The sequence below is a fragment of the Phascolarctos cinereus genome, unplaced genomic scaffold, assembly GCF_003287225.1.
Source record: "Phascolarctos cinereus isolate Bilbo 61053 unplaced genomic scaffold, phaCin_HiC Scaffold_4;HRSCAF=312, whole genome shotgun sequence".
NCBI classification, from domain to species: Eukaryota; Metazoa; Chordata; class Mammalia; order Diprotodontia; family Phascolarctidae; genus Phascolarctos; species Phascolarctos cinereus.
Window position 1 is genome coordinate 666,595,470 of NW_027555847.1, and position 24,222 is coordinate 666,619,691.

At 42.5% G+C, this 24,222-nt stretch overlaps 9 non-coding genes across 9 annotated transcripts; 5 read left to right on the forward strand and 4 right to left on the reverse strand.

Moving 5' to 3' along the window:
* Positions 1–292: 292 nt before the first annotated feature.
* On the reverse strand, positions 293–365 carry TRNAF-GAA (transfer RNA phenylalanine (anticodon GAA)). The gene has a single exon. It is a non-coding gene; the product is annotated as a tRNA-Phe (tRNA).
* A 4,033-nt stretch (positions 366–4,398) lies between these two features.
* TRNAN-GUU (transfer RNA asparagine (anticodon GUU)) lies at positions 4,399–4,472 on the reverse strand. Its single transcript has one exon. It is a non-coding gene; the product is annotated as a tRNA-Asn (tRNA).
* A 2,808-nt stretch (positions 4,473–7,280) lies between these two features.
* On the reverse strand, positions 7,281–7,352 carry TRNAM-CAU (transfer RNA methionine (anticodon CAU)). The gene has a single exon. It is a non-coding gene; the product is annotated as a tRNA-Met (tRNA).
* Positions 7,353–16,665: 9,313 nt separating this feature from the next.
* Positions 16,666–16,738, forward strand: TRNAM-CAU (transfer RNA methionine (anticodon CAU)). Its single transcript has one exon. It is a non-coding gene; the product is annotated as a tRNA-Met (tRNA).
* Positions 16,739–19,282: 2,544 nt separating this feature from the next.
* On the forward strand, positions 19,283–19,357 carry TRNAN-GUU (transfer RNA asparagine (anticodon GUU)). The gene has a single exon. It is a non-coding gene; the product is annotated as a tRNA-Asn (tRNA).
* A 559-nt stretch (positions 19,358–19,916) lies between these two features.
* TRNAF-GAA (transfer RNA phenylalanine (anticodon GAA)) lies at positions 19,917–19,989 on the forward strand. The gene has a single exon. It is a non-coding gene; the product is annotated as a tRNA-Phe (tRNA).
* Positions 19,990–20,813: 824 nt separating this feature from the next.
* Positions 20,814–20,885, forward strand: TRNAF-GAA (transfer RNA phenylalanine (anticodon GAA)). The gene has a single exon. It is a non-coding gene; the product is annotated as a tRNA-Phe (tRNA).
* Positions 20,886–21,645: 760 nt separating this feature from the next.
* TRNAM-CAU (transfer RNA methionine (anticodon CAU)) lies at positions 21,646–21,717 on the reverse strand. Its single transcript has one exon. It is a non-coding gene; the product is annotated as a tRNA-Met (tRNA).
* A 1,890-nt stretch (positions 21,718–23,607) lies between these two features.
* Positions 23,608–23,679, forward strand: TRNAM-CAU (transfer RNA methionine (anticodon CAU)). The gene has a single exon. It is a non-coding gene; the product is annotated as a tRNA-Met (tRNA).
* Positions 23,680–24,222: the final 543 nt, after the last annotated feature.

Genomic DNA, 24,222 nt, shown 5'->3' on the forward strand with positions numbered 1-24,222 from the left:
ATTGGGAGCCCTCTGGGACTGTAAGGGCATTTTCCTGAGGAAGGAGGTCATCTTTTGGGAGTCTGTCTGAAGACCTCTTCAACATTTAAAAGAAAAAAAATGGCCCCATGGCTTTGAAACTGAAATGCCCAGAAATTTAGGTTTTCGACGTGGGAATGATGTTCCTTTCATCTCTGCAATTTGGAACTATGTTTAGGAGCAAGACGACTGGGTTTGCAAATCCACAGTGTGAACGTCATTACAAGCTCTTACGGCGCAAGCAGGTATAGAAATTTTTAAAAATCTCCACCTTTGCCGAAACCCGGGATCGAACCAGGGACCTTTAGATCTTCAGTCTAACGCTCTCCCAACTGAGCTATTTCGGCTCAGGTGTTCAGCATTGTAACGCTATTTCCTCTCCAAGCATTGTCACAGTCTGACAATTTCATTTCTCATAATTTCAGGTAGGAGAAAGTGAGGAATGGGAGGAAACTCGGTGCTAAGCAGCTAAGTCCTAAATCTTAATCTACATTAACGTGAAAGAAAGAAGGAAAAATATTTCATTCTTGTCCCAGCGCAGAGAATGTGTGGTTTCACCAATGAAATGTCTAATTCTGATCAGGAAGAATGCACGATCCGGGATCTGGTAGCTAGTTTCAGTTACACTTGTATGCCTCAAGAGTTCTTGAAGACCCCCAGGGCACTGATCCATTCTAAAAAGAAAGCAAAACTAATCATGAGACAACTTGGCTAGAATCCAACATTCTATTTAATATCTTCCAGACAAATTTCATTTTCCATCTGCATCTCTGCTTGGTTTCACTCCAGGGAACATCCCCTCTTCCTAGCCTTTTAGCTTTCTTTTTTTAGTGCCGTCTTCTCTCGTTAGATTGCACACTTTTTGAGGACAGGGCCTGACTTTCTTTTTCTTATTTGTATTCCCAGTGCCTAGCACAGTACCCATCACATAGTAGGTGCTTTAACAAATGTTTATTGAATTGCGTTAAATTCAAGACAACTCCTCTAAGTTTCCATTTGTGTGTAGACCACACATATAAAGGGTAAGTGGCATGGCATCAGTATACTCATCTTCCCACAGCTCTTCCAACACTGACCATTCTCATCTTTTTTTCACCACCTATCTTGATATGAGGTAAAACCTCAATTTTAAAATATATATATATATATTTTTTCCATTACTGATTTAGAGCATGTTTTCAGATAGATAGATAGATAGATAGATAGATAGATAGATAGATAGATAGATAGATGGATGGATGGATGATAGATATGTGGGTGAAGTGCCTTTTCTGAGTTGTCTTTATACTAACACTAATAGGTTGGGTTTAGAGGGGTTGGCTGCTCTAGGTTCAAGGCACTCTATCCACACTCCTAGAACTGTAACTTGGGAGCCTTCACTGATAAGTTTGATAGCCATAATTTCCTCAAAGCAAAGGTATTTTGAAATGGCATAACATGAATATTAGTTATAAAACATCTCCTCCATGAGAATGGGGCACATTTTCCCGCAAATACACATAGGCTCAGTGGAGCAGACATTAAGAGAGAGATGCCTAAAGAACACAGGAGGTCAATTCAAGTCACAGCTTTAGGGGACCTCCATGCATGTTCTCCTGTCCTGATGTCCTCTTGCTGCATCCCCCTCAGTACCGCATTTTGCTGAGCAGACAGGCTACCAAGGCCTGTTGTTGTGTAAATAAGTTTGTCACCTTCACATCACTGACCACTTTTTTTTTTGGATTAGGCCGTCATTTTGTGATAAAGTGTTTTGATGCTTCCTTTTCATAGCATGTCTCAATATTAAGATAAACATATATAGGGTATAGGTTGGTAAACAATTTGTGTGTTCACAAATGACTGAAAAACAGATAAGACATCCACAGTGGGAACACTTGGTAAAAACAACCTTGTTTATATCATGAAGCATCAATCAAGTTAATTGGAAAACAAATCAAATCACTCACCACCAATCAGAATTTAAGTGTAATCAGTTAATACTGTTGCGGTGCAAGAGGTTGAGAGGTTGTGACCCCTCAAAAACTGAAGTACATGGGTCATCTGGAATGAATTCACAGACTCAAGCATTCTTTAAGCCAAGGTGGCAAAGTTTATTGTTACGCTTTTCAGCGGGCAAGGGTTCTTAAAGGATCCTGCAACTTTAGAGAGGTACAGTTAAAGTTTATATAGGATAAAATACAATAAAACATGTGCCAAATATGCTAACTAGGGGATTCAGGGTGGGATTAGGGAGTGGTTAAGGAGTGGTGAGTTCTTAAAAGAACATGCATTTCTTGTAGCTACTGTGCAGGTGTTTTACCCAGAGTTCATTAGGAAAAGCCCACAAGGGGGCCCACATGGAGGTGTGGTTTTAGGCCTGCTATGTCACTAAGTCAACCAGAGTTCAGGGTAGCAGAGTTGTTCAGTCTGCCACCAATCAATGTCTTGTTTGACAAGATAGATGTAGGGAGTATACATATGTCTTAAGTCTAGAATACAGTTAATGAGGAGCCCAGGATGTAGATAATAAGGTAGGGTGGTAGGATAGTATAGTAGTGGGTAAGAATGTCTTTATGACCCAGTGCAAAGCCAGTTTAAACTAATAAATCCTGCAGGTGCTGTTTGGAACTGCACCAGGGAGAGAGATAAGGGTCTTGCTGGGGCCCACTCATGAGTAATTGCTAAGCACAGGGTCCTTGGGCTGGGGAGAAACTGTCAGGGACAGTGTTTCTGAGGCTAGGGAAAAATTGGGGTCCAAATACAAGTGCCCAAACACAAGCACCCAAGCACCTCGTCAATACTGCTGGCTAGAACTTTAAGAAATCCATCAGTGAATCCCAGCCTCCAGCTTGACCTTGGGTCAAGGTCAATTGAGCCAGCCCCTGTGTTCTCTATCAGCTGACTTCCATTGAGTAAGGTGCTGATTGACTAAGATTTGCTGACTTCTCGGGCAACCACCTCAGAGGGAGACACATGGTCTTTGGGCAGACAAGGGTCACTGGGGATTAGTATAAGACTTGTTTTCTCTAAAGTCCTAGGAAATCAGGTTGGTAGTTTCTTCCTAGTGGGATTAAAGTTTGTATTGCTCAACAGAAAACATGAGCTTTTTGCATGCATTTGATTAATAATGCTTGATTGCTAGGGATGAAAAATGTTTGGTGTATGCAGGCTGTGTTAAACCTGCTCAAAAGCTCAATTCTGTGGGCCACTTTGTTACATTCAAGAAAATGTTTCCACCCCTGAGGAAAGAGAAATTTCCTGATGCTCCTCTTTCATTTCTCCCCCTCCCCATCTCCCACCTTCAGAAGAGGATCCTAGTGAAAAGTCAAGGAAAAATTCTCTTTTCAGAGCTTCCTTCCAAGCTTTGGAAAAACATAGCTTGCCCTTTTCTGGACTGCCAAGGATGACTCCCTGGCCTAGACAAACAGACCTTTTCCTGTCTTACTGATGGGGAGCTGCCAAGCTTGCTTTTTAAAGGACACCACCCAGTGACTACCTACCCTATAATTACATCACTTTTGATGGAGGAATTGCCTTGCCATTCCTAATAGTAAAGAAATGTACTGCTCTTACACACACATATGACAATTTCCTTTATATACTGGGTGCTAAAGCATGTGATCAAGAGAATCACCTGACTCCCACCACCTCTCATCCACTCTTTCTTTTTTTTTTTGAGGGGTGGGGATGGGGAAGCCCAAGGTCACTAAGTAAGTGTGTGAGGTCAGATTTAAAATTGGGTCCTCCTGATGCCAGGGCCAGTACTTTATTCATACACTTTCTGATGGTATGAACAGTTCACATTTTTGTACATCTTAAAAGTTTTGCAAAGCACGTTCCTCACAACACTCTGCCTGCAGACATGGAGTGTAGGTGTAAATTATACCCACTAGACAGATCATATGGCATCGATTTCTAGGTAGAAAGGACCTTAGAGTCCATCTAATTCAATTCCTTTATTTTACAGATGAGGAAAGTGATTTGTCAGAGGTGGTCCTCCAGCTAAGTGTATGAAATGAGATTTGAACCCAGGTGAACTAAGTCCAAGTTCAGCATATAAAACAAAGGGTATGTGTGGGATAGGGGGAAGGAGAGAAGCAAGATGTTCTCTACCTTGGTCACCTGTGGTGGAAATCTTGGTGTTTTATAGAGGGACACTGGAGAAAAAGAAAACTTATGCAGAGAACACAAGAAAGCCAGAGTGAGCAAGATAAAATACACCTGGACTCAATCAAAAGGTATTAACCAATTCCTAGTATTTGTCAGGAACTGCGTTTAGGTGGCATGGAAACATCAACATACTAGATCCTTACTGGTCTTACCACTTTCGCCATCTTGCTATAAATAGCGAGAGCTTTTAGCCAAGAACCGCTGTGGAATTTCCGAAATCCAACTTAAAAACGTCCCTGGGTGGGCTCGAACCACCAACCTTTCGGTTAACAGCCGAACGCGCTAACCGATTGCGCCACAGAGACATTTCTGTTGTACCCTCGAGATCACAGTTTCCCATATACCGAAAGGGAACGTTGTATCTATCAGATTTCAGAACAAATGTTCCGGCAACGCCGAGCAGCCTGGGAAGTGCTCCTGCACTTCATCCAAGCTTTGCATAAGATAGAGGCAGAAGAAGGTATCAATGAGTCAGTCAGCCTGGAGGAACCGGGAATTAAATGAACCTGGAGCCCAGTTTCTCGGCTTTATTCTTCAAACCAGATAAGCTGAGCCTAGATGGAAACTTTTGGCCCCATCGCAAAATAAAACCTTAGGAGTTTTAAGGAAACCGATTCTGATCATCTTTCATTATGGGCATTTATGAAAAACTATATTAAAAATATCAGACTTTTGCAATGTGTTGGTTAGTTTTGCTAAACAATTTCTCTGTCTGCTTGTCTATCTGATGACTCTCTGTTCTGGACATGGGGTAGAGGACTGAAAAATACCAAAATGTAGGTGATGTCAGTTAGTTTATAAACATTTATTAAGTGCCTACTGTGTGCTAGGCACGGTGCTAAACTGGGAATAAAAAAGAGGCAAAAAACAGTCCTTGCCCTTAAGGAGCTCACAATCTAATGGTGATGGCAATAAGCAAATATGTACAAAAAAGTTATATACAGGATAAATAGGAAATATTTAAGAAAGGAAAGACACTAGAACTAACAGGGCTTTGGAAAAGACTTCCTGTAGGAGATGGGACTCAACAGAATGAAAGGAAGCCAGGGAAGCCAATAGGTGGAGACAAGAAGGGAAAGCATTTCATGCCTAGAGCTGAGAGGAGTGTCTTGTTCATGGACCAGAAAAGAGGTCAGTGTCACTGGACTGAAGAGCAGGTGGTGTGCATGTATGGGGGGTGCAGGGTTGGGTGCTGGCTTATGAAAAACCCTGAATGCCAAATAGAAGATTTTGTATTTGATCCTGGAGGCAATAGAGAGCCAACAGATTTTATTGAGTAAGGGGGTAAAGTGGTTGGAGCTGTGCTTTAGGAAAATCACTTTGAAGGCTGAATGGAGGATGAATTGGAATGGGGAGAGACTTGAGGTAGGCAGACCTGCCCACCAGTAACTATTACAATAGTTCAGGGGTGAATTGATGAGGGCCTGTACCAAAGCAGTGTCAGTGGCAAAGGAGAGAAGGGGGCCATATTCTAAAGATGTTGCAAAAGTGAGATCTAGAAGCCTTTGACAACAGATTGAATATGAAAGAGGAGTTGAGGATGATACCTAGGTTGCAAACTGAGGGACTTGGAGGACGTTACTCTCTACATATGAAATAGGGAAAGTAGAAGGGGAGGTAGGGACTAGGCGAAAAGATAATGAGTTCAGTTTTGGAGGTGGTGAGTTTAAGATGTCTACTGAATATGCAGTTTGAGATGTCTGAAAGGCTTTGAGATGCATTGGAGGTCAACATAAAGGTTAGGGCAGGATTGGTAGATTTAAAAATCATCAGCATAAAGATAGTAATGAAATCCATGGGAGTTGATGAGATCACCAAGTGAAGTAGTATAGAAGGAAAAGAGAGGAGGGCCCAGGGAAGAACCTGTGGTATGCCTAGGGTTAGAAGGCATGATCTGGTTGAAGATCCAGCAAAAGAGATTTAGAAGCAGTGTGCTAGGTATAAGGAACAGCAGAAGAGAATTATGTCCTCCAAACTGAAAGATAAGAGACCGATCAACAGTGTCAAAGGCTACAGAGAAATAAAGTATACAGTTAAAAACAAAAGATAAACAGACTTGCGCACACATGCATGTGTGCACCTGTGTGTCCATCTCCACTGAGTAATACTCTCAGACTTGGTCTTCCTGTTTTTCAGTCTGTATCTGTCTGGTCCTACTGATTTCTGGTCTGGCTACTTTGGTACCGGACCTGTCATCCAGTGGTATTTCCAGGGTCTGACCTGACTTAGAGAAGAAAGAACAATTGGTGTCCCTACCCCTTCCACATTTGATTCCCATCCCTGGAGCCTCTCAGCGTTAGAGGAATGATCCAGTACAATGTCCTGCCTTTTGAAGGAATCTCCTTCCCTCATCCCTGACAAGTGATCATTCAAATTATTCTGAATCAATGACCAGGAACTTCCTACCCAACAGAGACGACTAGCTTTGGGTGGCGTCCAGCTTTCCCACCTCTGCTACCAAGCTTTTTTCTTTCTGTTGCCTCTTGGAAAGTCAAGCAGAAAGCAGTCCCCTGGGCCCCTGGGGTCTTATGTTATTTAGTTCCTCCTCAGCCCTCTACAATATGAGTAGCTGAAGAAGCTTACCTCGATCAGTGTCGCTCAGATAAGTACAGACAGACCCGCAGCGGGCTCACTCAGAGCAGTGCACGATCCTCTCCGAAGAGAGCCAGATTCCCACCAGATGGCGCTGCTTTCCCCTTGGAAATAGACTAGAGTAGCCTTTTCTATCTCCGAGGAAATTAAATCAGCTATCACCCGCCACTCTCATTTTCTCCTTTTTCTTTTCAACTTTTCTGTCTAAATCTCAAGTACAGGTGGGAAAGGAGAGGGGAATGGAGCAAAGAGGCCCCATCTAAAACCTCTGACTGGGGCTCAGAGTCTCTATTGAAACTAAGGGTGTAAACCATTTGTCTAAGGGTCCACACACGGTTTTTCTGAGGATTTGGGGGGAGGAGGAGTGTGGAATCTTGGGAAATTAATGTCTTCAGATTCTGACGTCTAACAAAATTTGGTACCGAGCGCACTTAGTCATCGTTCTGCTACAGGTATATTGCAAAGTTACTCAGTTGTCTTCGATTCATTATTTAGATGTTTATTAGTTCGTAAAAACACTCTGCCCTCTCTGAGGCTCGAACTCAGGACTTCAGATTATGAGACTGACGCGCTGCCTGCTGCGCTAAGAAGGCACGGGAATGTACCTTTCACCTTTTAATTTTGGAGGATACAAATAATCCCAGCTTTCTGCTACCAAACGGATATTCTAAAAAATACACCCTCAGGTGTTCTACAACCTGGTTGGAATTTGCAATGTTTTGTTTGTTTGTTTGTTGTTGTATACTACGGAAGAGGACTTTGGGCCCTTACTCTCTTGCTCTAATTATTCTCATTTACATTTTGGAGTGCCTGTCTGGCTAGTCTGGGAGGCCTCAGGAGGGAGGACACCTCTCAGAACGCTCTGGTCCCTTGGCATTATTTTAGGTAGAGCTATCTGAAGGCAAATAGCCTTCACAACGTGGTTCCAACCTACTTTTCCAAACTTCTCTCACAACTGCCCTTCCCGCTGGGTCAGGTCCAGCCAAGGCATTCCTTACACTAGCCTGCCCATTCAAACCCAGGCGCTATCCTCCAGCCTTACAAAGGATTCTCCCCACAGCTCAGTCCGTTAGAGTCCACCTCTTCTCTTCCTCCACACTCCAGAGCCACCTTCCTAGGGTTTTCTCCTTGTCCCTGCAAGTCCTCGACAATTAGCTGGAAGTCAAACACCGTTAACTAGTCTCTGATCTCTTCCAGCTTAACCCTTCCTTTTCTTCTAAGTAGATTTGCATTATTCTTATTCATTTACTTGCCTTAGCAGCCAATAGACTAAGTTGTCGAGGGCAGACAGGGACAGTCGTTTCTTTTCCCCTGAATCGCCATGATCTTATCGCTGTGCCTCCCTGCTTTCCCACTTCCACCCTGAACCGAAGAGACTCCTAGGTCAATAAGAAAGCTTTCTCCTCAGCCCACCAAATCCACAGGTTTGTTTGTTTGTTGTTGTTTGTCGTACAGGACCATGACATCAGGAAGGAGATATCACTACATCCGAGTGAATTGAATTTAAGTGAAGGAGGGCTGTGCAAAGTCACCAGTCTCACTTTCTCCTCCGGAGCCATCGGGGCCCAGTGGCATGATATAGATCAGGACAACTGCAGATGGCCCTAGGTGCAGTGGAAGGAGATTTTTATTTGTGGTGGAATCACCACGTGGATCTACAGTCTCTTCCTTTTTTCCCTCTTCGATCTTTGTACCTTCTCCGTTCTCGGGAGTGTGCTTCTGACCAGCCCTCAGCCCGGTGTCCCCAGATCTTCTCTGTCTTCCTAAGCTGCCCCGGGCTGGAAAGATGACTCACTGTGACTTTTTCTTGGCATTCTTGATCAGAATTTTGTCTAGTCCATCTTCTAGGTCGTTATGGAGGAGAAATGATGAGTAAAGTAGGCAAAAATGCTTCCTTTCACTTCAACATCTTGGCTTGACCCTTAAACGGTTCCTTTTCCTTAGTTTTTTTAAAGAGCTAATTTCATTTCACCATAGTTATTTGTTTTTGCCTTTAGCTCTTTGATATCATTAATTTAATTTTGTGCGTTAAAGCCTGCTTTTTTTATTTGTTGTTTTTCTAGGTTTTTTTAAATGCTCAGTTCAGATCCTTTCTCATTTTTGTGAATGAAATCATTTTGTAATATGATTTTTCTGTTAGGATTGCTTTGGGACCATCTCAAAATGTTTGGTATGTTATCGGTCAGTCAATAAATACTCATTAAGTGCCTACCATGTGCCAGGCACTCACTAAATGCTAGGGATACAAAAAGAGGCAAAAGACAGTCCTTACTTTCAGGGACCTCACAATCTAATGGTGGAGAAAAAAGCAAACAAATACATGTGAACAAGATATATGTGTGTGTGCTATGTAATATATGCACATATACACGTATACCTTTCATAGAAAATAATTGAGAGGGAAGGCACTCTTTTGTTATTTTCTTCACTGAAATCTCATTTAGGACTTTTTTTTTTTTAATTAATGGCTTACCATGTTCAAAGCACTGGGCTAAGAGCTTGGAAACAAATAGAAAACTAAGCTGATCCTTGCTCTCAAGGACCTCAGAGTCTAAAGAGGGAGATACCACATATGGAAGCTTTCAGATGAAGGTCAGATGAAAAAGTCCCATCGACAGCATGGGCAAGTCCTTTCTTTTGTCAGAACCTCTTACTTCATCCATCTACTGGCAAGAGTATTTGCCTGCCCTACCCCCTCACAGGGTTTCTGCAGAGAGAGCAGGTGAGATCATGGATAGAAGTCCATTCTATGGGAACTTTCAAAGGAATCTATACACAACAGGGATTGGCGAATTTCTCATGTGGCTTCATTCTAACTATCTAAACTCACTGCCCCAGTATTTTCCCACCCACTCAATCTTCCTCCCATGCTCCAAACCTTCCAGGCTCAATTTTCACTCATTCTCTTGCTGGATTCCCTTATGTTCTGATTGACCATTCCATCCCCTAGTGATCTTTTTCACTATCCCTCTTCACCACAGACTGAAATTGATTTGACACTGAATCTAATGGCTCAACCCTACTGGGAACTCCTGGGTTACTGGGGCTCAATCCTATACTAGTCCTCCAGGGCCCCAAACTGTGAATCAGACCTAACAAGCTCTGATATTTCTTCCTTACCTACTTTACAGGGCTTCTGGTCACTCTGACCAAGTGACACAGGAATTGTGTTACACAAGTACAAGTTATTCTTCCATTACTCCCTTCTTCCCCCTTTTCCTCACATTGAAAAGGACACACTTGGACAAGATGGAGAATTCTGACTCCCCTGACATTACTCCAGGCATATACATAGTTCTCTTCTTTGGTCGTGGCTATCTACCTTTTGTCTTCTTAGAAAGTTACTATCAACTTTGAGGATCCTGAACCCAAGGACTGTGGCAATAGCTGTGCCCCGACGACCATCAGCCCTATTAGAATTCTAGCTTAGGTTCTACAGCCATCATTGAGGGATCAATTCCTGGAGAAAAGGGGCCTACTGTGCTACCACCACTACCACCACCAACTGCAGCCATGAGCTTGTAAAGGTGAGACCTGGCATCTGCTTCTTCAGGTACCTTCCTCCTCAGCAACCACAGCTACTGAACACCAGGAAGAGAAAGTTAACTCCACCAAAGTCCTTGGCATTGCCAAATAGGTCAACATCAAAACCAAATATGATCATCCATAGAAATGACTTTAATGAAGGTGCTTTACCATCCATTTTGCCATGGACCATAACACACATGGGGCTTTCGCATTTGACTTGCAGATGAAACTTACGTGTCTAGTAATCCGTTTCAATGTAAATTCTTTTGCAAATTCAGAAAAAAAGTCTTTGAGCAGGGCTGGAAGAGCATTGCAACCAATTTGCCTTGTGTTCTTACTTTTTACCAGGTAAAAGATGAAATGAGTTGAGAGTCTGCCATGAATTCCTAAATATCTGCTGGCCACTCATTGATCCTTTTTAAAAACACTGTTGTTATTTACCAATGTCCTCTCACCCTAAAAGAACCTTTCTTAATAACAAACAAGAGCAATCAATTGGGGCAGCTAGGTGGCTCAGTGGGTAGAACACCGGTCCTGAAGTCAGGAGGACCTGAGTTCAAATCTGGCCTCAGACCAAACACTTGACACTTCCTAGCTGTGTGACCCTGGGCAAGTCACTTAACCCCAATTACCTAAAAGAAAAAAAAAGCAATCAATCAAGCAAATGTACAAGTGAGCCATGCTATCACTCCATGCCTTCATCTACTACCTGTCTGCAGAGAGGCTGGAGACACTCTTCCCCCAAAGTCACAGTTGGATACTGCATTGATCAGCTCTCAGGTCTTCCAGTCTTATCTTCCTTTTCATTGTTGTGGTTGTCCAGTAAATTGTTTTGATGATTCTGTTTACTATCTCTTTCACTAGTTTAATACAAGTCTTTCAAACTTTCTCTGGATTTTTTTATAGTCATCAGTTCTTACGTTGAAAAATTATTCTACAACCATATACTACTATTTGTTCAGTATTTTATCTGGGTATTTTAGACATTTTCAGTTTTGGCTGTTACAAATTATGTAGCTGGAACTCTTTTTTGGCATGTGAGTCTCTTTTTTTCACCTCTTTAATTGTATCCTTAGTGTATAGTCCTAATAACAGAATCCTTGGTTCCCTGGTTTTATTAATTTGATAATTCTCATCGTGTGCTCCTAGATTATTTTACCCAAATATTGGACAGATTTGTTATCCTATCAGTAAAGTATCAGTGTACCTGTTTGCCTACATTATTTTGTCATTCACTTTTTAAAATGTAAATATTCATTGATATCTATTTGGGTTTTCTTCATCACCAAAAATTTCCCCAATATTTCTTGCACTCCCCTTAGCAGAGAACCTTTCAAATAATAAACAACATTTTAAAAATAACAATATGAAAAAGAAGAGAAAAAATTAATCAATACATTGAAAGTCTGAAAATGCACACAATCAATGTACTATATTCATGGACCTCCCCCTTCAGCAAAAGAAGTGGAGTCAGGATCTCTTTTGATATCTTTTGTTTGGAGCCATGATTATTTTTTGTAATTTTGAAACATTCATTTTGGATTGTTTTATGATTATTCTTTCCTGTTATACTGCTATTGTCATTATACATATATATATATATATATATATATTTTTTTTTTTCTCTGCTTACCTCACTATGCATCAGTTTATGCAAATCTTTCCATACTTCTTTGTATTCATCACATTAATTATTTCTTACTGTACAGTAATATTCAATTGCATTTATGTACTATAATTTATTTAGCTATTTCCAAATTGGTGGACATTTACTATGGTTCCAATTCTTTCTGATCACAAAAGTGCTGATTTATAATACAGATATAACATATTATTATATATCATATCATGTCATGTCATGTCATATCATATCAATCCCAGCAACAGGCTGTGCCCTGAACTTGGCATAACAACAATCCTTTGCGCTCTGGATGGTCTTATCCTCTGGTAAAGTGTATTGCACCAGATATTCAATCCCCCTATTTCCAAAGGACCTGAGAGCCAACATCCATTACATTCCTGGAGTACTCACAATCCCCATTCCTTGTACTACACTCCTGTTGCTGTTACAGAACTCTGGTTCTGTGCCTCACAGAATAATCAAACACCCAAGACTTGGGCAAATACTATTCCCACAGGACCTGTGGGAACAGTAGCTCAAGACTTAGAAATGATTAAGTCGTAGTCCAGCCATGCATGTGTATAAGCACTGCCTGTACCTCAACATGTGAAGCCCTCCTACTCATGAGGACTTCCACTTGCAAGTGTTTTCCTCACTCTGAAACTAATTAAAGTGATACTTGATTCCTGAAACACCTGTCTCTGGCCTGCCCTGTTTTGGCCCTAGCCATTCCCAGGTTAGAGATCTGTCCAGTCTGGACTGCATTGAAAATTCTGTTGACTATGTGTGTGTGTGTGTGTGTGTGTGTGTGTGTGTGTGTATGTTTTCACTCTCGAACTCATGCAAGTGTTTATGCTTGTTTATACACCTATACATATAAATACCCTGGACAAGTCACTTAAGCCTATTTGTCTCAGTTCCTCGTCTGTAAAATGAGCTAGAGAAGGAAATGACAAACCACTCTAGTATCTTTGCTAAGAAAACCCCAAGCAAAAGACTATCCCAGCTTTCAAAGAACTCAGAATTTAATGGGGGATACAACATGAAAACAATTATGTACAAACAAGACACATACAGAATATATTGGAGTTAATCAGTAGAGAGGAGGCCTTAGCATTAAGGAAGATTAGGAAAGACTTCTAAAAGAAGATAAGATTCTGTCTGCATCTTAGAGGAAGCCAGGAAAGCTAGGAGGTGGAGATGAGGAGGGAGAGTATTCCAGGCCTGGGGAACAGTTGAAGAAAATGTTTGGAGTCCAGAGATGCAGTGTTTCTTGTGAAGAGGATAGGGGGCCAGTATCACTGGATCACAGAATATGTTGAGGGTGGGATAGAGTGGAGTGTAAGGTATGGGAACACTGGAAATTTAGGAGGGGACAAGGTTATGAAGGGCTTTGAATTCCCAACAGAAGATTTTATATTTAAACTTGGACGTGATAGGGAGCCAGGGGTTGATTGAACAGGGGAGTTTAATCATCAGATTTATGCTTGAGGAAGACTAATTTGACAGCTGAGTGGAGGATCAACTGGGAGACCGTTCAGTATGCTGCTTTAATAGTCAAGGTGTGAATTGATGAAGGCCTGTACCAGTGTGGTGGTAGTGTTAAAGGAGAGAAGCATTGGATGAAAAGAGATTGAAGAAGGCAAAATCAACAGGACTTCGAAATATATTAGATTGGGGGTGGGGATGGGGCGTTGACTCCATGGAGTATATTGTGACTCAGTCAGCAGTTTTGTGATTTTCTCCAGCTTTGTTCAGCAGCATGTTTGTAGGAGCAAAGGTAGCTGCTGTTGAGTGGTGCTCAAGGCTGAGACTTGGCAGGGTTAGAACAGCAATAGGATTAGGGGACAAAGGACTCAAGAGAAGAAAGCAATGTAGAGTTGACTGGGTTCACCAAGAGGTCATGATGGGGAAAGGATGGGAGTGTAACTAGTACAGGGGTGATGGTCTGGGAAAAGAACTGAGAGGTCCAGGGCTTGGAGGTCACAGTGTGGACAAAGAACAAGGTTTTTGGTTGCAAGGCAGAGGGGCATGTGGAATGACAATAGATTGCTACAATAAGGGAATTTCACAGTTTGTGAACATGGAATAAATACATCTGTGGTGATGGTAAGATCCAAGGTATGAGCATATTTGTGTGTAGCTGAGTGGGGTACAGTAGATCACGAGGTGAATAAGTTGAGGAACTGGGAGAGTAGGGTGTTTGAGGGAGTATCAATGTTTGTTGAAGTGACTCAGGAGATTGAGCAGGAGAAAAAGACTTTGAGCTGGTCACTGAATTTATTGGGGAAAGAAAGGAAGTGTCCTGGAAGTTGGCAGATAACACTAACCTTTCATGGACATTTGGTTCTATTTCTAGGACCTGGATTCTCTCACATTGAATGATTTTGTTCTTTTTTTGTGTTCAGTATGAATAGTTTTGGTAACTAACATTATACAGTATGGTTCAATGCCTGACAAGGGTAAGTATCTCTTCATCCTACCTTGATTAACTTTCCAAAACAGACAAGGGAAGAAATGGAGAGTGAAGCTCAAGAGTTGGGGGTATTCCAACATGGCTCACTCTCTTCTCTACTGCTTAGTGCTGACCTCCACTGACCCCTTTTGATTCTAACTCCCCAACAACCCAGACAATTTAAGTCAATTTCAAAGCAATTTCATTTTGCCAGGCCCATGGAAACCCTAATAATCAGATGTTTGAGGAGTTTGCCATGAGTGTGAATGCCAACTTTTTTTTTAATTTTAGTAATTTCTTTTCCTCCTTCTTATTCTGTTTCCTTACTAGATCTGGAGGGGCTTTCCTGAGAGGTGGAAACGAAAAGAAGAGAACAGAGAAAGGAAAAAGAGCAAAGGAAAAAAAAGAAGAAGAGATTGTAGCTCTAAGAAGTGATTCTACCACAAACAAACCTGTGGTACTGGAGGCTGAGGCGAGGAGCTTTCTTACTTACATAGAATAGTGTCTTTGGTTCAGTGTGGAAGTGGAAGGGAGGGAGGCACAGAGATGGGCTGGCTGTGGGGATTCCAGGGGGAAAGAAACGACCATCCCTGCCCTTAACAACTTACAGTCTAACCCAGCAATAGCACTTCTAGGGTTGTATCTGAAAGAGATCATAAAAATGAGAAAAGAACCCACATGTACAAAAATATTTATAGCAGCTCTTTCTGTGGTGGCAAAGAATTGGAAATGGAGGGGCTGCCTATCAATTGGAGAATAGCTGAACAAGCTATGGCATATGAATATAATGGAATACTGTTGTGCTACAAGAAATGATGAGCAAGCAGACCAGAAAAGCCTGGAAAGACTCCGACGGACTGATGCTGAGTTAAGTGAGCAGAACCAGGAGAACATTGTACACAGTAATAGCCATGTTGTGCGATGACTAACTTTGGTAGACTTAGCCCTTCTCAGCAATGCAAGGATCTAAGACATCTTCAAAAGTCTCATGGTGGAAAATGCCATCCACATCCAGAGAAAGAACTATGGAGTTTGAATGCAGATCGAAGCATATTATTTGCTCTTGGTTTTTTTCCTTCTGTTTTGTTTTGTTTCTTCTTTCTTGTGGTTCCCCCTATTGGTTCTAATTCTTCTTTACAACACAACTAAAGTGAACATATGTTTCATAGGAATGTATATGTATAGCCTATATCAGATTTTGCAGTCTTAGGGAGGGAGGCGAGGAGGGAGAGGGAAAAAATTTAAAAATCAAAAACTTCTGAAAGTGATTGTTGAAAACTAAAATTTAATTAATTTAAAAAATCTTACAGTCTGTTGCAGCTAAGGCATGTAAATGAATACGTGTAATGCAGATTTACTTAGATGAAAAGGAAAGGTTAAGCACAGGGAGATCAGAGACTAGATAAGGACGTTTTACTTCTTATCAAGGAAAAAGTGCTAGGAAGGTGGTTTTGGAGTCTGGAGAAAGAGATGAGGTGTACTCCAACTGACTGATCGAGGGGAAAATGCTTTGTTAAGGGTGGAGGATAGTGTCTGGATTTGAGTGGGTAGGCTGGTGGTGTGAGGAATGCCTAGTCTGCGTCTAACTCAGCAGGAAGGGTGGGTGTGAGAGAGGTTTGGAAAGTTCGATTGGACCCTCTATCGGCCTTTAGTTAGCTTTATCTAAAATGATGCTGAAACATCGTCCTGTTCCAAGAGGTGTCCTCCCTCCTGGGGCTTTGCTCTGGGGAGGATGATCCAAATCTTCCCAGCAACTAGAAATGTTGTACAGAGAAATCAGCAAACGAGACCCAGACGTAATTTAAAATGTGGATTTATTAGCGCCCTGCTGCAAGGGGTACATACCCAAATAAAGCAGCCCCAATCAGGGGCAGAGCTTGAGTTTATAAAAGCAGAGGCCACAGAGGAAACGGTCAGGGGTTGCGTAAGCGGGAAGTTACAGAAGCCAAACAAGAGATGGGTTAATCCTGCCTTTGGGACCATATAAGGATCATGGAATAAGATTGGGGCGGCTATCTTTCTTGGCGGGTTTTCTAAGGCGGGAACTCCTAAGGCGGAAACTCCTACTTCCTTGAAGAAGGGCATACAAGGTGAAGGTCAGAAAACAAAATGGAGTTCAATACTTCAGAAAAGGAAACCAAAATAAAATGGGTAATGGAAACAAGGATTCTCTTTCAGAATGTCTAAAAATCACATTACGTCCAATTCAAAATAAACAGTAGAACAGAAAAACATACAAATATCTCAAGTTGAGACTGACGATTTTTTTCCCACAAGAATTTAGACGCTTTAATCTGTAACCGCTTTCTTAGTGCAGTAGGCAGCGCGTCAGTCTCATAATCTGAAGGTCCTGAGTTCGATCCTCAGAGAGGGCAGGTGGCTTTTGGAGGTTTCTAGAACCAAAACAAACGAAATATAAGGCAAGTAAATTTCGTTAGTGTTCTACTCAACTTCGGCAAAATGGTGAGGAAAGAGCAGAGAGCATAGACTGACTCTTTCTTAGGAGTTGGAATCTGGAGAAACCAATTTTCCACGGATCTGTTCACTCCAATTTACTTCAGCACCTCAGATGCGAAGAGTACGTGCAGACTTTTTTAAATAAATGACTAAAACCTTCGTTTCCATAGGAAGAGAAAATGCGCGGTGGTTTGAGATTCCAGATACATCTGCACTTGAATTTTAGTCAGGAAAGATGGAGAGAAAAAGGGGAGAATGAGACTGGCGACCCCTTCGATTTCTGGATCTTTCTGAGATCTGATTTTAATTTCCCTGTAAAGAGAGAGATAAAACCACTGCTTCACCCCCCACCCCTGTATTGCTCATAAACCAGTCTGGAGGAATACAGGACTCAGTCCTCTCTGGGGAACTCTAGGAAGGTATGGCTGCCAAAATCTGTTATATAAACTTTTTATCTGTTACCTCCGGTGGGTGGGTCTTTGTGGGGGTAGAGAAGAGAGGGGTTTGGTGAATGAATGACAATGGTTCTTTCCCGGCCCCAAAATCTAATTCATCTGCCAAAGCATCTAATTTAAAGACGGTGGCAGCTGCTTCTGGTGGTCATCCGGCGCTATGCAGTTAGAGAGCATTTTTCACCTGTCGGAAGGAGAGGCTTCTGGGTTGTATCTGAGTGCCACTGACTGAAGCAAAGACATCTTCAGACATACATACTGTAGCGGACGAAGGAAAAACAAAAATAACGTAAGACTCCAGTACGTCCAGGAGACTGATTTCGGCTTAAATTTTCCAAGTAAACAGAAGAGAAAGGCGCTTGGGACCATAGGTAGAAAAGAGGAACGTCACCGAAAACTAGTCGTCCCTGTTGGGTAGGAAGTTCCCTGGCCCAGGTTCAGAATAAATTGCACGAGCACTTTGTCAGGGATAGGCGAGGAGATTCCTCAACAGACATGGAATTGAGCTGGATCATTTCTGAGGCTCGCCCCAACCCTGAGGTTCGAAGGATAATGACGATGACCTCAAATTGTCCTGTTAATTCTATCTATCCAAGTATCTCTCTTATATACCACCTTCTCTCTTCCGACAATTGCAACACCCTGCTGCCTGCCCCCATCACCTCATGCCTGGATTACTGCAATGAGACCGTTGGCGTCTCTGCCACAAGTCTCTTCCCGTCCCAGTCCATCCCTACTCAGCTTTCAAAACGATCTTCCTGAAGTTCGGGTCTCGCCACGACCCCACAGCCTATTCTATGTAGCGTCGCTCATGACGTAAGTTCCCTGTTACGTGGAAGCTCTCTGTCTCTGTAAAGGTTTAGAAAAAAAGTTGCTTGATATTACTCAGGGATGAGGGAGGAGATTCCTTCGACAGGCACATGCGCCGCTCCCCCTCCCATCCACAGCCACACTCACCCAAAGTGTTTATGGTTTTTCTTTTTATATCACTGCATTTCCAAATGTATCCTTCCTCATTTTCCTTGTCAGTGAGCCATCTCTTACTTTAAAAAAATTTTAATAGGGAGAGGTGAAGCAGTTCAGTAAAAGTAAACAACACATTGAAAAAGTCTGCCATTACAGTGTTACTCAACCATAGCCCTCCACTTCTGCAAAGAATACGAATTTTTAATAAATTCACATATTGAAGACTCCAAATCCGATTCTTCCAAGTCCTAAGATAAGCTTCAAAACTTTCAGGTGTGTTGGGTTTGTTAACAAAAGATCCCCAGGACCATAAAGGGAACTGACATGAAACAGAGTCCGATATGCCAATCGAAAGCATTTGTTGTCTGAGAAAAGGCCTGTATGGGAGAGAAGATCTTACGAGAGAGCAGAGCGGGGAAAGAGAGGTCTTAGCTGCCCAAAGGGGAGTGGAAAAGGGGTGAGGCAAAATAGTTTCTAAAGGCTTTCTGGTGGGGAGCCAGGGTTAAGGGAGAGGACATCTGTGGGCACAATAAGCCAAGTGGCAGGATGCTTAGAAAGTCCTGAACAAGGTCTTGAGTCTAAAGCTTCTGCTCAAGGTTGCCCTTGAGCTGATCAAAGCTGGTTCTGAGGTTTCTGGCAGCTACAGGCGTCTGCAAATTCTGCTAGAGTTCACTCGCAAAGGATCACTAGTATGTCAAGTAGTTTGGGGCTTCAGAAATCTTTCTAAATGGGCGGTTGTTGTGTATCTCCACTGTCCGGCTCCCCTGTGAAGAAGGGAAGTTCTAACATATAGTGCAGTCATTACAGAGCCCATGTTAACAAGTTTTATCTGGTTTGAAGAAGAACGGAGCAACGGGCATCCACTCTGGTTTCTGCCCTGCACATTGATTTAACTGATTTTTTTCCTGTTACTTTTGGTTGGTATTGTGCAAAACTTAGGTAAATTCAAAAACACCTTCCGGGTTATAGAACTTACTTAATCAATAAATTTTACAGGAACAAAGTTGATTTCTTTTACATCTGAACGGAAGCGGTAAGAGAGTAAGTCTCTGTGGCGCAATCGGTTAGCGCGTTCGGCTGTTAACCGAAAGGCTGGTGGTTCGAGCCCACCCAGGACGTTTTTAAACACAAACTTTACGAAATGTGAGGTTTCAAATCTTTGAGAATCCCATACGTTGGCACAATTCACCAAGGTTGGCAAGATTGATAGATGAAGCTTTGCCTGCGCAATAGGGCTAACTTGTTATCTTAACGTGTACTTGTTTATATCTTTTTTTTTTCAGTCAAGCCCTCCGAGGTTTTCCTCCATCTCTTTGTTCCCCTCTGATGTCTTCTCCCCCTTTTCTTTTGCGTTCCTCTCCCAAAGCCATCAGGGTTCCCACTACCGGTGACCAAGATAGCGAAAACTTATCTCTCACTAGTATAAAGGAGGTGGAGAGACAGCAGGGTCTCAGAAGATCCCAGATGTTTCGTTCTTTCTGGTCAGAGTCAGACTTATTATTAAGTTCTCCCTTGACACGAGGTCGCAGAGTTTCTCCTTTCTTTCAAAATTAGAGCAAAATAGAATATTTGGCCGTTAGGTCCCATCCTTTCCTCACCAAAATTCTTCACGAATCCTGAAACGGTGAAACTTTGACAACCATAGGAAAGAAAACGAGAGAAACAAGCCTTCAGGTGGGCCGAAATAGCTCAGTTGGGAGAGCATTAGACTGAAGATCTAACGGTCCCTGGTTCAATCCCGGGTTTCGGCAGGAAGAGAGCTTTTCAAAATTCCGTAGGTATTTGGATAGGGGATTTTGAAATCCTGTTAGGACGTACTGTAGTGTAATCGCAGGCAAAGTGTATCCAGAGGTAGGGTATTTTAAAACCAGTTGCTGACTTTTTGTATGAGAGAGGTCTTCTTTAGATGGATTCCCACAGAAGGCTATCCCACTATTCTCTTTTCCAGGGAACAGTCACAAGGCCACATTCCCCTTGTAAGATCCCTTGTGTGGAGGGAAAACATTTTTTTCTTAAGGAAATGCGTAGGCTGAGGGGTATTTTTTTTTTTGCGAGGGTGGGGCGGTTGGTATGGAGAGAATGTCAGCGCTTTCTGGGATCCCTCCGGATATTTCTTTACAATTTCCCTTAGGCTAGGAAAGCAACTACAGATTCCTTTCCGCTAGGTCCTCATTGTCATCCCCATTTTGGTCTCAGTTCATCCCTTGCTCCGAGTGTCTGACTACGCCCCGGCGCTATTTAAGGAAATCACCCTTCAATCCAGCTTAATCCAATCCTATCCAAACCAACCAATGCTTTCCATCAATGGAGCAAGTCTAGTTCAACACAATCAATGAAATCACATGGTCCCACTCTCACACAGCAAAGGCTAAGTAAGACCTTGCTGCCCCACTGAAATGTTATTCCATCCACGCTGGAGCACGAACAGATTGAAATCTTACTGCCGTCTACCAGAATCGTACTCGAAACTAATTACTCAGGTCAACAATTTCTTCTTTAGAAACTTTTAGATTTGAAACAACGGAAAACGCCTGAATTTAAAAAAGAATAGTAATCAAAACTGCTTTACGTGAGGGCCGAAATAGCTCAGCTGGGAGAGCGTTAGACTGAAGATCTAAAGGTCCCGGTTCAATCCCGGGTTTCGGCAGCACTGTTTTTGCGTTGGGAACGCCGTACAAACTGGATCTACTCAACCTGGGTGAGCAGCTCTTCTCCTTTCCTTCCTTCCTCCAGCAACAGTGACTTTTCTTGCTTTACCTACCGCTCTGCTCTTTTTTTTCTCTGTTGCTTCTATTGGAGCGTGATCCTTCGACTTCGTCCTCCTCCTCTGGGAGGACTCTGGTCCTCCTCTGGGCTGGATTGCATGCAGTCAGGAAGACTTGAGTTTAAGTCTTGCCATAATTCATATGCTGGCCTTCAGTTTAGTGAATGTATTGACATTGCTTGCTGGAAATGCATCTAACCAAAGTTGTAGCTCCTTCAGGCAAAGGCTCTATTGTCCTTTCGTTAAAAGAACACATCTTAAGGCCTTTCACCGTGGCAGCAGTTATTATTTAGAGCTAAAAGAGCTCTGTTAGGGGATATGTTCCTACACAATCAATCAACCAACAAGCATTAGTAAGTTTTTTCCATGTGCCAGACATTGGCGAGGGATACAAATAGAATAAAACAATACTTAGGCAAATGGTTTATCATGCTTACTTATGCAATCTGTTGCTCATCACTATTTTGCTTCATATTCCTTAAATGCAGTTCGGAGTACTGTCGCACTACACTTCGGAGCGACCACAGTTCGGCTATCCTTACCTTACGCAGCTCAGAAATTCAAGTTAACGAACTATGTAGCACAGATTTCTAAATAGAGAATCATTATTTCCATGTCCATCTCTACACTGGGAGAAAATAACTAGCAGAGGATGGTTTCGATCCATCGACCTCTGGGTTATGGGCCCAGCACGCTTCCGCTGCGCCACTCTGCTTCCTAATAACCACTGTGAACGTCACTTTTCATCACTTTTACTTTCCTTCCAGGTTTTTCTTTATGTGGACTTTCCTTAAGCTTCTCTGCTTTCAGAGTTTTCTAATATACTCGCATTTTTTCCTAGTAAAATGATTTGGGGTGAGGGAACGCTAAAATGGAGAGTGATGCTCAAATGGAGAAGGGAGAATGGAGAATGGAGAAAGAAGCTCAACACCCAAGAGCGCGAAAGAAAATCTGAAAGCCACGGCATTTCCCTTGGGATTTTTTTTTTTAAAGAAGCGTCTTTATAAGTAAAGCTTCATCTTTCCATCTTTGAAAGTCCTTCTGTGACAGTCATATACACTGTGAAGATGAAGGGGCTGGGGGGCAGCTGGAGAAGTCATCGAAGACTCAGAAGGATCTTGAACTTTTTCGCTTTAATCTGTCCACAGACCCTCTTCTCTCTCCCACGTACCGTCTACGCACGCACAAATCGCCCCTTTCTATGGCTGTTGGTATTTTTTTTTCTTATCCAAAAATATAAAAAAAGCGAAGTGAGAAATGCGCGCAGCGGAGTCTCTCTCTGAGAACTGACCGTGGTTCTGAAACTCAGGATGAAGGAGACTTACTGGGAATGAATTCTGCAGGAGCATAGAAGTGAGAGAAGAGGAGACAAAGATCCTGAGGAGATACGGGCCATGCTTCAAAAGTTGCAGCACCTTAGGCATCTCCTACTTTGCACATATAACCAGATTCGAAGTATGTCAGATACTTCTCCTGGCCTGTGGAAACTTATTTCTCCTCACTGGAGGGTCCTTTCACTATCAGTCTCTCCTGAGGCGTGGAGGTTCAAGATGAAGTTCCTTGGCCAAGGGAGGGAATGCCCTTTTCCATGCTTATACAGGTGTGTGTGGGGGGTGTGAAGAGGGTGTAAGTGGGCCTTTCTGTAGCTCCGGAGGCTTGTAGTTTTAACTATTACACCAAAAACCTAAAGCCTGGTGATTAAAAGCAGCATCCGATTCAATTTCATTCGGCAAACGTATACTAAACTCTTAATGACTCAGACATTGGAGATACAAAAAGAAGAGGGCAAAAAGCCCTTGCTCTCAAGGAATTTACATTCTGCTGGCAAGAAGAGCTGGTATAAATAACTCTCCCTAATCCTGTTTCCATAAGAGAAGAAACTCTTCCGGCACCCAAACCCACCATTCAATATTCCCCTCAAGGAATGAAGCTTCTATATTCACTCACTCAGATCCTCCTTCAGGCTCTCTTATCCCTTCTTCCTTTTTTTTGCTACAGGTTCCTGTTGGGAAAAAAACAGGGTTGGTTTCCCTTAAAAGACAGAGTGCTGGCAATCTCTGTTTTTATGTTGTGGGCATGGGTTGGGGGATCTGGGCTCTGCTCCCTCTAGAAGTACCGTTTGAGTATTCAGAATGTATTCATCCCTCATTCCCAGTACGTGGGAGAGAAAAGAGGGTCTGTGGACAGATTAGAGTGAAAAAGTTCAAGATCCTTCTGAGTCTTCGATGACTTCTCCAGCTGCCCCCCAGCCCCTTCATCTTCACAGTGTATATGACTGTCACAGAAGGACTTTCAAAGATGGAAAGATGAAGCTTTACTTATAAAGACGCTTCTTTAAAAAAAAAAAATCCCAAGGGAAATGCCGTGGCTTTCAGATTTTCTTTCGCGCTCTTGGGTGTTGAGCTTCTTTCTCCATTCTCCCTTCTCCATTTGAGCATCACTCTCCATTTTAGCGTTCCCTCACCCCAAATCATTTTACTAGGGAAAAAATGCGAGTATATTAGAAAACTCTGAAAGCAGAGAAGCTTAAGGAAAGTCCACATAAAGAAAAACCTGGAAGGAAAGTAAAAGTGATGAAAAGTGACGTTCACAGTGGTTATTAGGAAGCAGAGTGGCGCAGCGGAAGCGTGCTGGGCCCATAACCCAGAGGTCGATGGATCGAAACCATTCTCTGCTAGTTATTTTCTCCCAGTGTAGGACAAAGAGACACAGAAGGATGGAGGAGTGCAGGGACCTTTGTTATCGTCTAGTTCCCACTTCATCCCTGGTTTTTAAAAATAACAGAACTGAGACTGGGAGAGGTTAAGTGACTTGCTCCAGGTCATATAGGTAATTAAAATGTCTAGTCAAGGCTAGAACCAGGTATCCTGATTCTAGCACTCTTCCCATTATATTGCACTGAGAAATCTCTGTTCCTGGTTGTCTCTCTTTTCTTTGCTGATTTCTATTTTTCTTTTCCAGAGGAACAGAAGGAAGAGATTATAGAAGGTAATTCCCCACCCCACCCCCCATCTAACATTTGCAAATTTCCCATCAGAAAATGTTGTGATTTCTTGATCAATGTGCCCAGGATCCCATTTCTGTAAAAAAGAGAAGTTTGCCTGGTACTGAAGTTCTCCACTTTTTCTGCCTTCTAGATCTCATGCATTGCTACATGAGACTGCCATCTCCTAAACTAAGTCGCTATTCCCAGAGATGGGGCTGTAGAATCCTAGCAGCC